This window comes from Pseudorca crassidens, chromosome 13, assembly GCF_039906515.1.
Source record: "Pseudorca crassidens isolate mPseCra1 chromosome 13, mPseCra1.hap1, whole genome shotgun sequence".
In the NCBI taxonomy this organism is placed as follows: Eukaryota; Metazoa; Chordata; class Mammalia; order Artiodactyla; family Delphinidae; genus Pseudorca; species Pseudorca crassidens.
The window spans coordinates 50,551,190-50,563,029 of record NC_090308.1 but is presented as its reverse complement, the minus strand read 5'-3'; positions in this window follow the sequence as shown (position 1 = coordinate 50,563,029).

Genomic DNA, 11,840 nt, shown 5'->3' with positions numbered 1-11,840 from the left:
AGGGATAAATGTGAATCAGAGCAGAGGAAGGGAGCTAAGACCAAAGGATTATCAAATGTGTTTTGGTTTTTGTCTCCCCAAGCCCTCCCTAGGGGATTTTTATGAGGCCAAAAATAAGAGATAAGGGGAAAGTTCAGGCAGAGGACGTCAGGAACTTCTCAGGAACTCAGGTGTGAATAGGGCAAAGAACAAAGCAAGGGTCTTGGATGTCATTCTTGCTGGTGCCTGGGGATGTGACATAAAGACCAGTTCTCCTACTTAAAGATTCGATTTGGTTCATTGAAATCAGACTCTTCCTGGGATGGCTTAAAAATTTCAAAACAATTTGACAACAAAAATCTTTACAGTGAGTTATACTGTAGTTAGGGGAACTTCAGTTCAAGGCCACATTCCCCAAAGTATATTTTTTGTTTTTTTTTAACAATTTCAATGGGGAATTATAGGGTTTTGTGGAAGGAAAAATAATGGTAAAACAAATGTTAAGCAGATTACTTTCTTGCAGTAATTCTCAGAGCCTTTAATATGTTAATGTACATTATGAGTCAGAGAGAGAGAGAGAGAGAGAGAGGAGAGAGAGAGTAGCATCTCTTTGGGGGGAAAATATTGACTTAGTAATTCCACCTTCCTCTTAAGCACTCTTTGCTAAAAGAAATTCCCCATCTATGTCAACACTTTTCAGAGGGCGTCATTTTCTTTTTTTGTGGCATGGCAAAAGCCCAAATGAAAATGTAAAGACCAGAAGTATATATTTTTTCAGTAAGAAAGAAATATTCTTTTCTCCTAAATTTTGCCTATTGAAGCCAGAACTGGTATGATTACTTTATATAAATATAATAGCTGTTCAGTGATCATGACAAACAGAAAAATATGACAAAACTGCTTTGTGAAAGAACACAAAGTTAGAAAAATGATTTACCAAAATATAACTTTAAAACATACTTTAAAAATAAAACTTGGGCTTCCCTGGTGGTGCAGTGGTTGAGAGTCCGCCTTCCGATGCAGGGGACACAGGTTCGTGTCCCGGTCTGGGAGGATCCCACATGCCGCGGAGCGGCTGGGCCCGTGAGCCATGGCCGCTGAGCCTGCGCGTCCGGAGCCTGTGCTCCGCAACGGGAGAGGCCACAACAGTGAGAGGCCCGCGTACCGGAAAAAATAAATAAATAAATAAATAAAACTTAACCATAAAAACAGAGATATAATGTGGTTTTATTACCAAGTATTTGAAAAATAGAATGACTCATTATTTTTGTAATTCCTAAGGGTACCATTTTATAATTTGCCCAAGGATTTGATTTGATATTCTAGTGGCCCCAAAGGTGGCAACATCTGCTTATAAAAGACCTGATTTGGACTGTGTGGGCTGCTGAAGTTTTTTCAGGCTTTTTCTCATTAAAACAAGATTGTACGGTAGACTGGCAGTGTCACTTTCTCACTCATGCTTCCCAAAGGCTTAAGCGGTCAGAATTTACCTTTTCCTTTTCTTTGTAATACCAATTTTGTTTCATAGTTAATGGGTGTAAAATATCCTCTGGGGAGAAGCTACAGAGTTTAGAATTTTTCCTTTTTCAGAAGTCAAAAGATAATAGATTATCAATTTATTTATCCTTCATTTCCCAAAAAATATTTTCTCACAGATTCCCTGCACTCCTCTTACCTCCTTTTAACAAAAAATTCATGAATAATATGAAGTAAACACAACTGATAGTGGTACGGGCCTTGGCCCATCATTGCTTACCATTTAAGAGGTGCCTACTGCAGTTGGAAACTAATTTTTGGTTCCTGCAGATATAATATCCATGGATTTTCCAAAAATAAATGACTAGACTGGGCCCAAGTAAAAAATATGTCTTAATCATTGAAGCAGCTTTTTGTCTGACCATCATCTACTCACTTCTTTACTCTGACAGCTGCCTCCCCTCCTGTGGCATGAAAGGATACAGCACTAAAGGCGGAGACTGTCCTAAAGGATGGCTGGAGAGGCTACATGGAGGAAAAGAGAACCCTGGGATTGCAGGGCTGAACTGCCTATGCTGCCCTGAAGATTCCCTGCAGCAGGGTTATCCTTGCAAAGCAGGGTAAGAAAGGGAGTGGATCCTGAGCTCTGAGAGTTGCTCTCAGTCCTGTGGGATTTTTCCCTCAAAGAATTGCCCAAAGAGTCTGTTTTCTAGAAAAGTCTGAATGATGGCTGGATTACAGAGCTCTTGTAGCTCAGAGATGGACAGTGCTGGCTGTAATTCCTCTGCTTGCCTTCCTGACCCATTCTCCATCTTTCCCAGCCCTGCTCTGTGCCCAAGGAGACTGACCCCTTCTGATGAGAGGGCAAGAGGAGAGAGGGGTCAGGCTTTATTCTTTGCCCTCCCTCCTTAGTAGCTGCATCTCTATTGATAGCTGTGATGTTCCACACCTATGGCTCCCCTCAGGGAGCTCCAGCTCTCGCCAGGCTCCAAGACCACTTTTTCTTCTCCTTCAGCCCTAGGGGAATTAATGGCTTCCTGCTGGTGCCAGACTCTGGGTGCCTCAAAATCCTTCATTCATTTCCTTAGCCCTGCCCACACCTCTGGAGGCAGTCCCTTTATTACAGTCTCCCCATTGTATTAAAAGTCTTACCTGTTGGGATAAATTCTGTTTCCTGTGGGGAACCTGGATGTTACACCAACTGACGCTCATTTTAATATCAAATTGTTAAAAGAGATCTCGATTTTGTAGAATATATTTCTTCACAACTTCAGTCAGAGTATTGCTTAGGAGTATGGATGTTGGGGTCATGCAGATCTGTTATTAACTGTGTGATTCTAGGTATGCTTAATCTTTCTCTCCAAGTGTCAGTTAAGTATCTCTATGTATGTCATCCAGAAAATGGAGCTAAAAACAGTATTTAATTCATTTAGCACATAAATTGTTGTTAGGATTAAATGAGATAATGTTTATAAAGTACTTAGCCTAGCACAGCGCTTAAAAGACTGTCGATAAGTTGGAGTGCTTCTTTCTTATTACTATTTAAGTATATTTCAATTTTCAAACTGATACTGCAATTTCTCTCTATTAATTGTTCAGTGTTTCTTACTTGTGAAACTAAAAGCCAAACACATTATAAAACATTATTATTAGTTTACCAATATGGATATTGAATGCTCAAGGGATTTGCACTGGTTTAAGATTAAGGACCAATAGCAGAGAAAGAAGGGAGTTCAAAAGCCTTGGCCTTGGTTACTTTTAGGAAGTAGCATTTTTCCTACCAACCCCCAAAACGACTGCCCAGCTTTTCACGCTTTTCACTCCAGGCTATCACACACCCAGCCCTTCCTGGGTGATATGACACTTTCCCTTGTCCTTTAGTACAAAATAGAATTCCTCTGCTCATCTGCTCCACCTGAAATATACTAAATCAATTGGTATTGGTTTAATTGTGAATGACCAAAATCTCAAGACAATAGTAGCTTAAGCAACATGGAAGTTTATTCCTCCTTCACATAAAATCTGAGTGGGCAGGCCTGAGTTGGTAGGGTGCTCCATGGTGTCAAGGACTCAGGCTTGTTACTCTGCTATGCATGGCCCTTGTCCTTTTCTTTCAAGATGGAGCTCCAGCCATCACAGCCACTTTCCAAGCAGCAGGATGGAGAAAGGGGAGAAAGATAAAGGGCCTTGTGAAATAATAGAAAATATATATTGGTCTCTGCCTCCCAGGTCCAGGCACAGAGATCCTAAAACCCTTGTAATTTCCTAAGTGATAAGGGCACTAGGAGCATCTTTTGTTCTAATATTTGGCCTTTGACCCCAGTTCCTGACACAGAGCTCCTAAAGCCCTTGGAATTTTGGATGATAGGAATTTTGTTATTCTAATGAGGCAACTCTTGGTGGGCTCTTGAATAGCTTCAGGATGGGGGCTGGTAACCAGAAAGACCAATCCATGATTAGAAGCTTGTAACTTCAATCCCACCCCTATCCTCTGGGAAGGTCTGGAAAGGGGCTGATGATTGAGTTAATAATTGATCATACAAAGCCTTTATAAAAATCCCCAAAGTATCGGGGGTTTGGAGAATTTCCAGGCTGGTAAACACATCCACATGTGGGGAGGGTGACAGACCCCAACTCCACAGAGACAGAAGCTCCTGTACTCAGGACCCGTCTGGACCTCTCCTCGTCATCTGGCTGTTCATCCGTATCCTCTACCACATCCTTAATTACATAATAAACTGGTAACTGTGTTTCCCTGAGTTCTTTGAGCCATTCACAAGGAGAGAGTCATGGGAACCCCAATTACAGCCAGTCAGTCAGAAGTATAGGTGAAAAGCTGAAACTTGTGATTGACATCTGAAGTGGGGGTGGGACCTGCGGCTATCTCCAGGTAGTGTCAGAGTGGAGTTAGATTGTAGGACACCCAGCCGGTGCCAGAGAGTTGCTCGATGTGTCAAACCCCACACACCTGGCAGCAGAAGTGAAGTGTAGTAGTAGTGTGAGAGGAAAGGAGGAACATGGGAACTCACCTACACCAGTTCTCTCTTAAAACAAGCGTCCTAGAAGTTGCCATTCAACACTCCTGCCGTGAGCCTGTGGGCCACTAACCTCAGTTGGATGCCGCTCCTCTCCCCCACATCAGGGAGGCTGGGAAATGTCTTTATCCTGAGAAGTCAGGCATCCAGTGCAAACTTCTATAGCTATGGAAGAAATGAAGAGCAACCACTGAGGGCAACAAGCAACCTCTGGTAAAGACATCTTCCTCTCTACTGCTCTCCTTCCTCACCAATAGGAAAAGAAGGCAAGGAGATTTTTTTTAAAAAACCAGTGCCATCTTGACAGTAGAAGAGGGCATTTAATAGTGGTTTTCAGCTTCTCAGAAGAGGTACGGTGTGAAACTAAAAGAAAACCAGAGGGACTTCCCCGGTGGTCCAGTGGTTAAGACTCCACGCTTCGACTGCAGGGGCCACGGGTTTGCTCCCTGGTCGAGGAACTAAGATCCTGCATGCTGCTGTGGCGAGGCCAGAAAAAACAACAAAAACGAAACAGAACTGTCTCATTCTGCCCCACCTTGAACTCTGCTCAGAGCCTGGTTTCCAAACATGAGCAATCAGTAGACTTTGTCTTAGACCGTTGCCACTGCCCAAACATACCAAGCAGTATTTGTGCTCTTTACCCAGAGCACAAATCTGGGTAAAGATAGCATTGACTGTAACTGGAATTACAGAATACATTTCATATCTGAGAGGTGGAGACAGCCTGCCACGCGGCATGCAGGACCTTAGCTCCCCAACCAGGGATGGCCCAGCCAATCATAGCACCTCATTCTCCTGGGCACAGTGATTGGTCCAGCTGAAGGGCTGAAGGGCATGTGCCCCAGTCTGGGCCAATTAGAGCCCTTTTCTGAGACTAGTTTGGGGCTGGAGGAGAAGGGGTCTTGCTTTTTGGAAGTACGTCAGTGGGGACTGCCGGCAGCCATATTTTTTTCCACTACATGAAGAACACCTGTCTGCAGTAGGAAAGAATGAAGACAATATAGACAAATGGGTAGAGGGCACAGGTGGCAACCTCCCTGCAGTTCCTCAGTCCAGTCAAACCCGAAGCTAGATCAATTTCTGGACTTCCCAGTTAGGTAATCCAATAAATCTCCTTTAATGCTTAAGCTAGTCTGAGTTGGATTTCTGTCACTTGTACAAGTCTGAACTAAAAAAAAAAAGTAAAAGAAAAGTTAAACAACATGCTCTTTCTATTAGAAATACACTTAATAAACTTCTATGAGTCCACAGTAAATTCAACGAGACAAATGCTTAAGCAGGTTGGTATCTAAGAAATATTCGTTAGCATACTACGGACAAATCAAAGGTGTTTAGGAGAATGTTGAGGAAGTCAGTTTTGCTCATTTTTGCTGTCTTCCTTCTTACACTGGCAGTTTTTGCTTTTGAAATTGTAAGAAGAAAAACAATGAGTCAGTCAACAGAGAAGGGATAGAGAGGTAGTAAAAGGAGGTATGGGAACAGAGTGATGGAGAAGGGAATAGTGAGAGATGGCACGGAGTATCAGAGCTTCCTGCCTGGGAGTCAGGGGACCTGGGTCACAGCCCTGGCTCTGCCACTACTGCTCCATCTGCTTGGGTGAACCACTTTGACTAGTTGTAATTTCTACACCTGAGAAATAAGGAGGCCTGGAATAGAGGTGATTAAGGTCCATCTTGGCTCTAATAGTCGATCCTTCTAGTATATCCTTATTTCTAGCAGGAAAATGAAGGACGCAAGGGAGTAGCATGCATCACTGTTGGAGTCACTGCTGTCAAGAGCATGACCTCAGGTTTCCCAAGAGGTCTAGCTCAGAAGGCAGCTGTTCCAATACCCCCAAACCAGCCTCAGATCATCCCAGGAAACTGAGGCTCTGGCTTTTCCCTGGAAGGGTCAAAACTTGGTCAACAATTATTGGGCTGCGGGTAGAGGTATATCCAAGACAGAGCTCCTTGTTTGTAATTCATTAAAGAATTCATCAGACGCCCTGGGCAGACAGGGCAGAACCCACCTAATTGCCTTCTTCTCTCCCCACCCTCTTCCTGCCCACTGAGGAATCCTGATCCATATTAGATCCTATCCAGAGGAGCATGCTGGAACTCATCCAACATAGCAAGTGCAGCCTGCCCAGCAGAGTCCTGAGTAAACCAGTTTCACACAGGAAAATTCAATTGCCTGCTATTGTCACAGCCAGGGAGGCAGGGGAGGAGCACTCCTACCCATCACAGCAATTTTTTTTTTTTTTTTTGCGGTACGCGGGCCTCTCACTGTTGTGGCCTCTCCCGTTGCAGAGCACAGGCTCTGGACGCGCAGGCTCAGCGGCCATGGCTCACGGGCCCAGCCGCTCCGCGGCATGTGGGATCTTCCCAGACTGGGGCACGAACCCATGTCCCCTGCATCGGCAGGCGGACTCTCAACCACTGCGCCACCAGGGAAGCCCCCCATCACAGCAATTTAAGTAGGAGGAGAGATGAGAATGGGAAGAAGTGATGAATAAACACGGGGAAAGAAAGCTCTACAGAAGTGTGCTCCTGCTCAAAAGTTGAGGTTGAAGGGTAGTGTCTGAGAAGAAAGGAGTTTTCTTCTAGCTCTTTTAAACCATTTTCCCCATTTCAGCCAAAATAGCCAGCAAGAAGTTTCTCAGTTCTTACAGTGCTGACGAGTAAGACTTAGCTTAGCACAGAGCAGGTGCTTAATAAATCTTTATTGAATGAATAAGTAAGTGAATGGACGGAAAAATCTGTTGGTCACCATACTGACTCTCTTTGACGAACCACAAAAATGGAATATGCTCCACGGAAGAGACGGCATGACGAGGATGGGGCTCCTTGCAGGCTTAGCTGAGGCTAATGGTCCCCTCTCCAGACTATCCAGGCAGAGTCTGATGGGTCTGATGGGTCACATCACACAGAGGGTTATTTCCTTCAGTCAAGGAGCAATTACTGGGCCCTTCTTTTGGGTTCAGGACCATATAGACGTTAGTCCCTGACTTCTGAGACCTTGCAGTCTAACTGAAGAGATAGTCTTAGCCCATACAGAACAATGATATGAATCATATAAATCACTAAATAAGCGGTCTTAAGTAATGTAGGGAGAACTATAATTGCAATTAGAGTCCAAAGAAAAGAGAGATGAGTGGGGCTCGAACAGTCTAGAAAGATCCATTAAAGTGGGATTTGACCTTGACGCAGAGAACAGACAAATGTGCGTTCACTTGGGGAAAACTTGGGTTAATTTTCTGGACTCTGATTCCACCTGAGTCACAATGCTATTTTCCAGATGCATAGTCAAGTCCCCTTCCAACTTCCCTTCCACAGTCTGCATGGCAGGCGAGGTTTTCATCACCATTAGAGCAGAGGGGGGCTTCACAAAGAGCAGTGTAATCTGAGTGCTGATGAGGCCAACAGGTTTGATTCTGAAGATTGTTATTGCTGCCAGGCTATAACCTAGACATATAAATGTACTGCTTCAAATGTTCCATCAGGAGAATCGGCTGGGGAGCACTAATCCTAAGTGAAACCATCTTGATTACAAAGGAAGGAATGACAACACCATATTGCTTAACTGCTGAACCTTACAATGAAACACAAAGTGGCATTAACGTTCTCTGCCTGTAAGGCTGCAGTTTAAGCAGTTAATCTTATTTTAGCTGAATGGCATGTTCATTACAGCAAATAAGTAGGTAATGTGTGGGATTACTGAAAGGAAAGATAAATTAAACCAGTTATGGTTATAATGTTGATTTTATTTTAACTGTCTGATTTAACTTGGTATTTTTCAAGAGTCAGATCTAATATACACTCATTTAGCAGAGATTAAGCAGATGGGACTCTTGCCCAGAAAAGGTATTATATGCAACTTAAGATGCTACTTTTAAGGGCAGCAATCCAGGACACTCGATACTGGCTCTAGCCTGGAATCTTCAGTGCTTAAACTGGAGGGGTCCTGAATGGTAAGATAGCACTTCTCTCTTTCCATTAAATAGTTATGTTTTCACCATTTATGCTTTTCAAGGGCAGCTGAAGGACTTTTCTTCAAGGTCTCAAACATCCTTCTGTGTGGACCTGCTACAAAACAGTGTGTAGCTCAGGAATGTATTTTATCTTGTTTACATGTGCTTTCTTCACACAAGTGTTACCCTGACTCCAAAAACCCTTCATTGAACTACAGGTACAAGAGGAAAAAGAGGTATAGTCCCTGAACTGGAAAGGATTACAATCTAGTCAGGAGAGGAGGGATAATAATCTCAAACATAAGGAACCTAGGAGACAATGTGAGAGGGTGTCTAATCAAGTGCCGAATTGCATAGTGCAATTGAGCAGAGTATGGAGTACTAGATACTGGGCGCTGCACTGGAGGCTCTTCATATACCTAATCTCATTTAATTTGCACAATAATCTTGTGAGGCCAGTATTATTACCTCCTATTTGTCCAAGGAAGGGGAAGTAAATTGCCTGTCCAAGGAAGGGAAAAAGCAGGAGTTTAAACCCAGGTCTAATTCTAAAGGCCTCGTTTTTTCCTTTATGACAAGCTGCTTTCTTAAATATGAAGAGTCAAGAGCAGAAGAAAATCATAAAAGATGTCATGAAAGGAGTGGAATTGGATCTGAGTCAGAATACACCTTCAATCCAACTTAAAAACAAAAAAATTGTTTACCAGTACCCACTTGACAATCAATTTTACTTCCAGAAACAGCCTAAAGAAATAACCTTCTTTCCACATAATACAACGACCTTAAAACATTTTAACTCCAAGAATCCTCTTTTGATTTTTATGCCATTGTTATGTGTTTTCATTATATATATGTTAATCCCACAGGGCATTATTGTTGTATAGTCAATAATTATTCAGATTTATTTATCTATTTTATCCTTCTTGTGCCTTTGGGTTTCCACCTAAGTTCATTTTATTTCTGCCTGAAGAACGATCTTTAGTATTCCCTTTAATGCAGGCCTTGCTTGTGATAATTCTCTCAGACTTTATGCCCAGATATGCCTTATTCCCCTTTCAATTTGAAGAACACATTTTTGCTGGGCATAGAATCCTAGATTGTCAGTTACTTTCTTTCAGCACTTTGAAAATACTCCGTTTACCTTCCCGCTTTCATTATTTCTCTTGAGAAACTAACAATAAGTTTAATTATTGCTCTCATGAAGGTAATGTCTTTTTTCTCTAGCTGTATGTATGTATGATTCTCTCCTTGGTTTTCATTTACTATGAATGTGACTAGGTTTTTGGGTTTGTTTTAAATCCTTTTTGGGCTTCTTAACTTGTGACAATGTTTTTCACCAGTTTGGGAATATTCTCAGCTATTATCTTTTCAAAAATTGTTTCTGTTCCATTTTTCTCTCTCCTTTGCTTCAGGGACTCTAAATACACTTATATTAAATCTTCTCACGATATCCCCTATATCTCTTACACACCCCACCCCCATTTGTATTTACAAACTTTTTTCTCTGCAGGTTTCCTTCTGGAGATATTCTTCTAATTTATTCTTAATCATCTCTTCAACCATGTCTTATTGGTTATAAAACCCTTCCACTGAGTTCATTTCAGCTACTATATTTTTGGTTTGGGATTTAGTTCCTATTTATGTTTTCCATCATTATCAACCTTGCTTTTTTTGTTTCATCTCTTTACCCATTAAACAAATTGCACAGCAATTTGCTGTCAAGAAAAAACTTGACAACAGAGAAGCAATCAATGAGCTCCAGTCCCACTTAGGATATAGAAAAACAAGAAGTTCTGCTCCAACAAACTATGTTTCTTTGGGCAGAGTACAGAAGGAAGAGTAGCAGCCAAAACAGTAAGAGGAAAAACCCGAAATTTTAACAAATGCTTAAAGACAAAGTATGGGCCAGTGTGACAGCTTAGAATCTCCAGGAGGCACAGATACAAGAAGAGTCTGCCCTCACTTGCCAGCTCTTTTCTATAGGCCTCCACTGGGTGTTCATAAGAAAAATGGGGGATAGATCAGGAAAACTGAAAGAGCCACCCTTTGGTGACACAGGCATGCAGATAACAACCATCTGGCGCTGGGGTAAAGGCATGAAACCCATGTTCTTTTATACAAAGAAAGAGCCATTTGCCACTAGTGGAGTGGTACAAAACCTTCCTGTTCCCTGGTTCCAGGAAAAGGCTGTGGTAGAGAAGTTGAAGGAAGAAGCATCAGATGCTAGAGGGGGGTAGGAAACCCACCTGTGACCAGGATCCTGCCCTAATGCAAAGCATTAGGTCTGCTGCCAGTGAGAGAGGGACAGGAAACTTACTCTCATTTAAGAACTGTCCCCCCCCCCATTATAATGCAGAGTCTGACTGCCATGGGGAGAAGGAGGTGCACCTATAAAGCTCAAGAGCCCGGGGCCTGCATGAGACTGAGGCTAGCGGGGAAAACACTGCCTGCCCCAACCACAAAACTTGCTCAAAGAAACAAGCAACAGATCCCTAGAGCTAAGGGAGGGGCAGGACTTGTAGAGATTCCACTTGTAGTACAGTTGTGCAGTCTGCTGAAAGCAAGAGGGTGAAGCAGGGACACTGAGAAAAACTCCCTGGCATTCTAGGCCACTCACTAAACACAAAGTAGCAGCAGTTCACCACTGGATGAATTTTAAAGCTGTGGTATATTGAAGGTTACAATATCAACAATAAAACCCAAGCCCAGATCAACTACTACTGAGAGTTACTTGGTACCCCCACACTAATGGCCCAAGAGAAGGAGAGGTGTGCCCACTGTATGTATAAATACTATTTACCTCAGTTTCTACTGTTCTTTTACATGCAATGTCTGACATTCAATCAAAAATTATAAGGGCTTCCCTGGTGGCACAGTGGTTGAGAGTCCGCCTGCCAATGCAGGGGACACAGGTTCGTGCCCCAGTCCGGGAGGATCCACGTGCCGTGGAGCGGCTGGGCCCGAGAGCCATGGCCACTGAGCCTGCGCGTCCGGAGCCTGTGCTCCACAGCGGGAGAGGCCACAGCGGTGAGAGGCCCGTGTACTGCAAAAAAAAAAAAAAAAATTATAAGACATTAAAAAGCAAGAGAAAAAAATGACAATGATCCACTGTCAAGAGATAAAGTAGTTAACAGAACTAAATCCAGAGATGACCTAGATATTGACACTATCCAACAGGAATTTAAAATAACTGTGATTAAAATGCTAAGGGATCTAGTGGAATGAGTGGACAGCATACAAAAACAGAGAATTTCAGCAGAGAGATAGAAACTATAAAAAAGAGTTAAATGGAAACCCTGGGAATAAAAATACAGTATCAAGAGATGAAGAATCATTTTGACAGGCTTATTAGTAGACTGGACACAGCACAAGAAAGAATCAGTGAACCTAAAGTAGGTCAA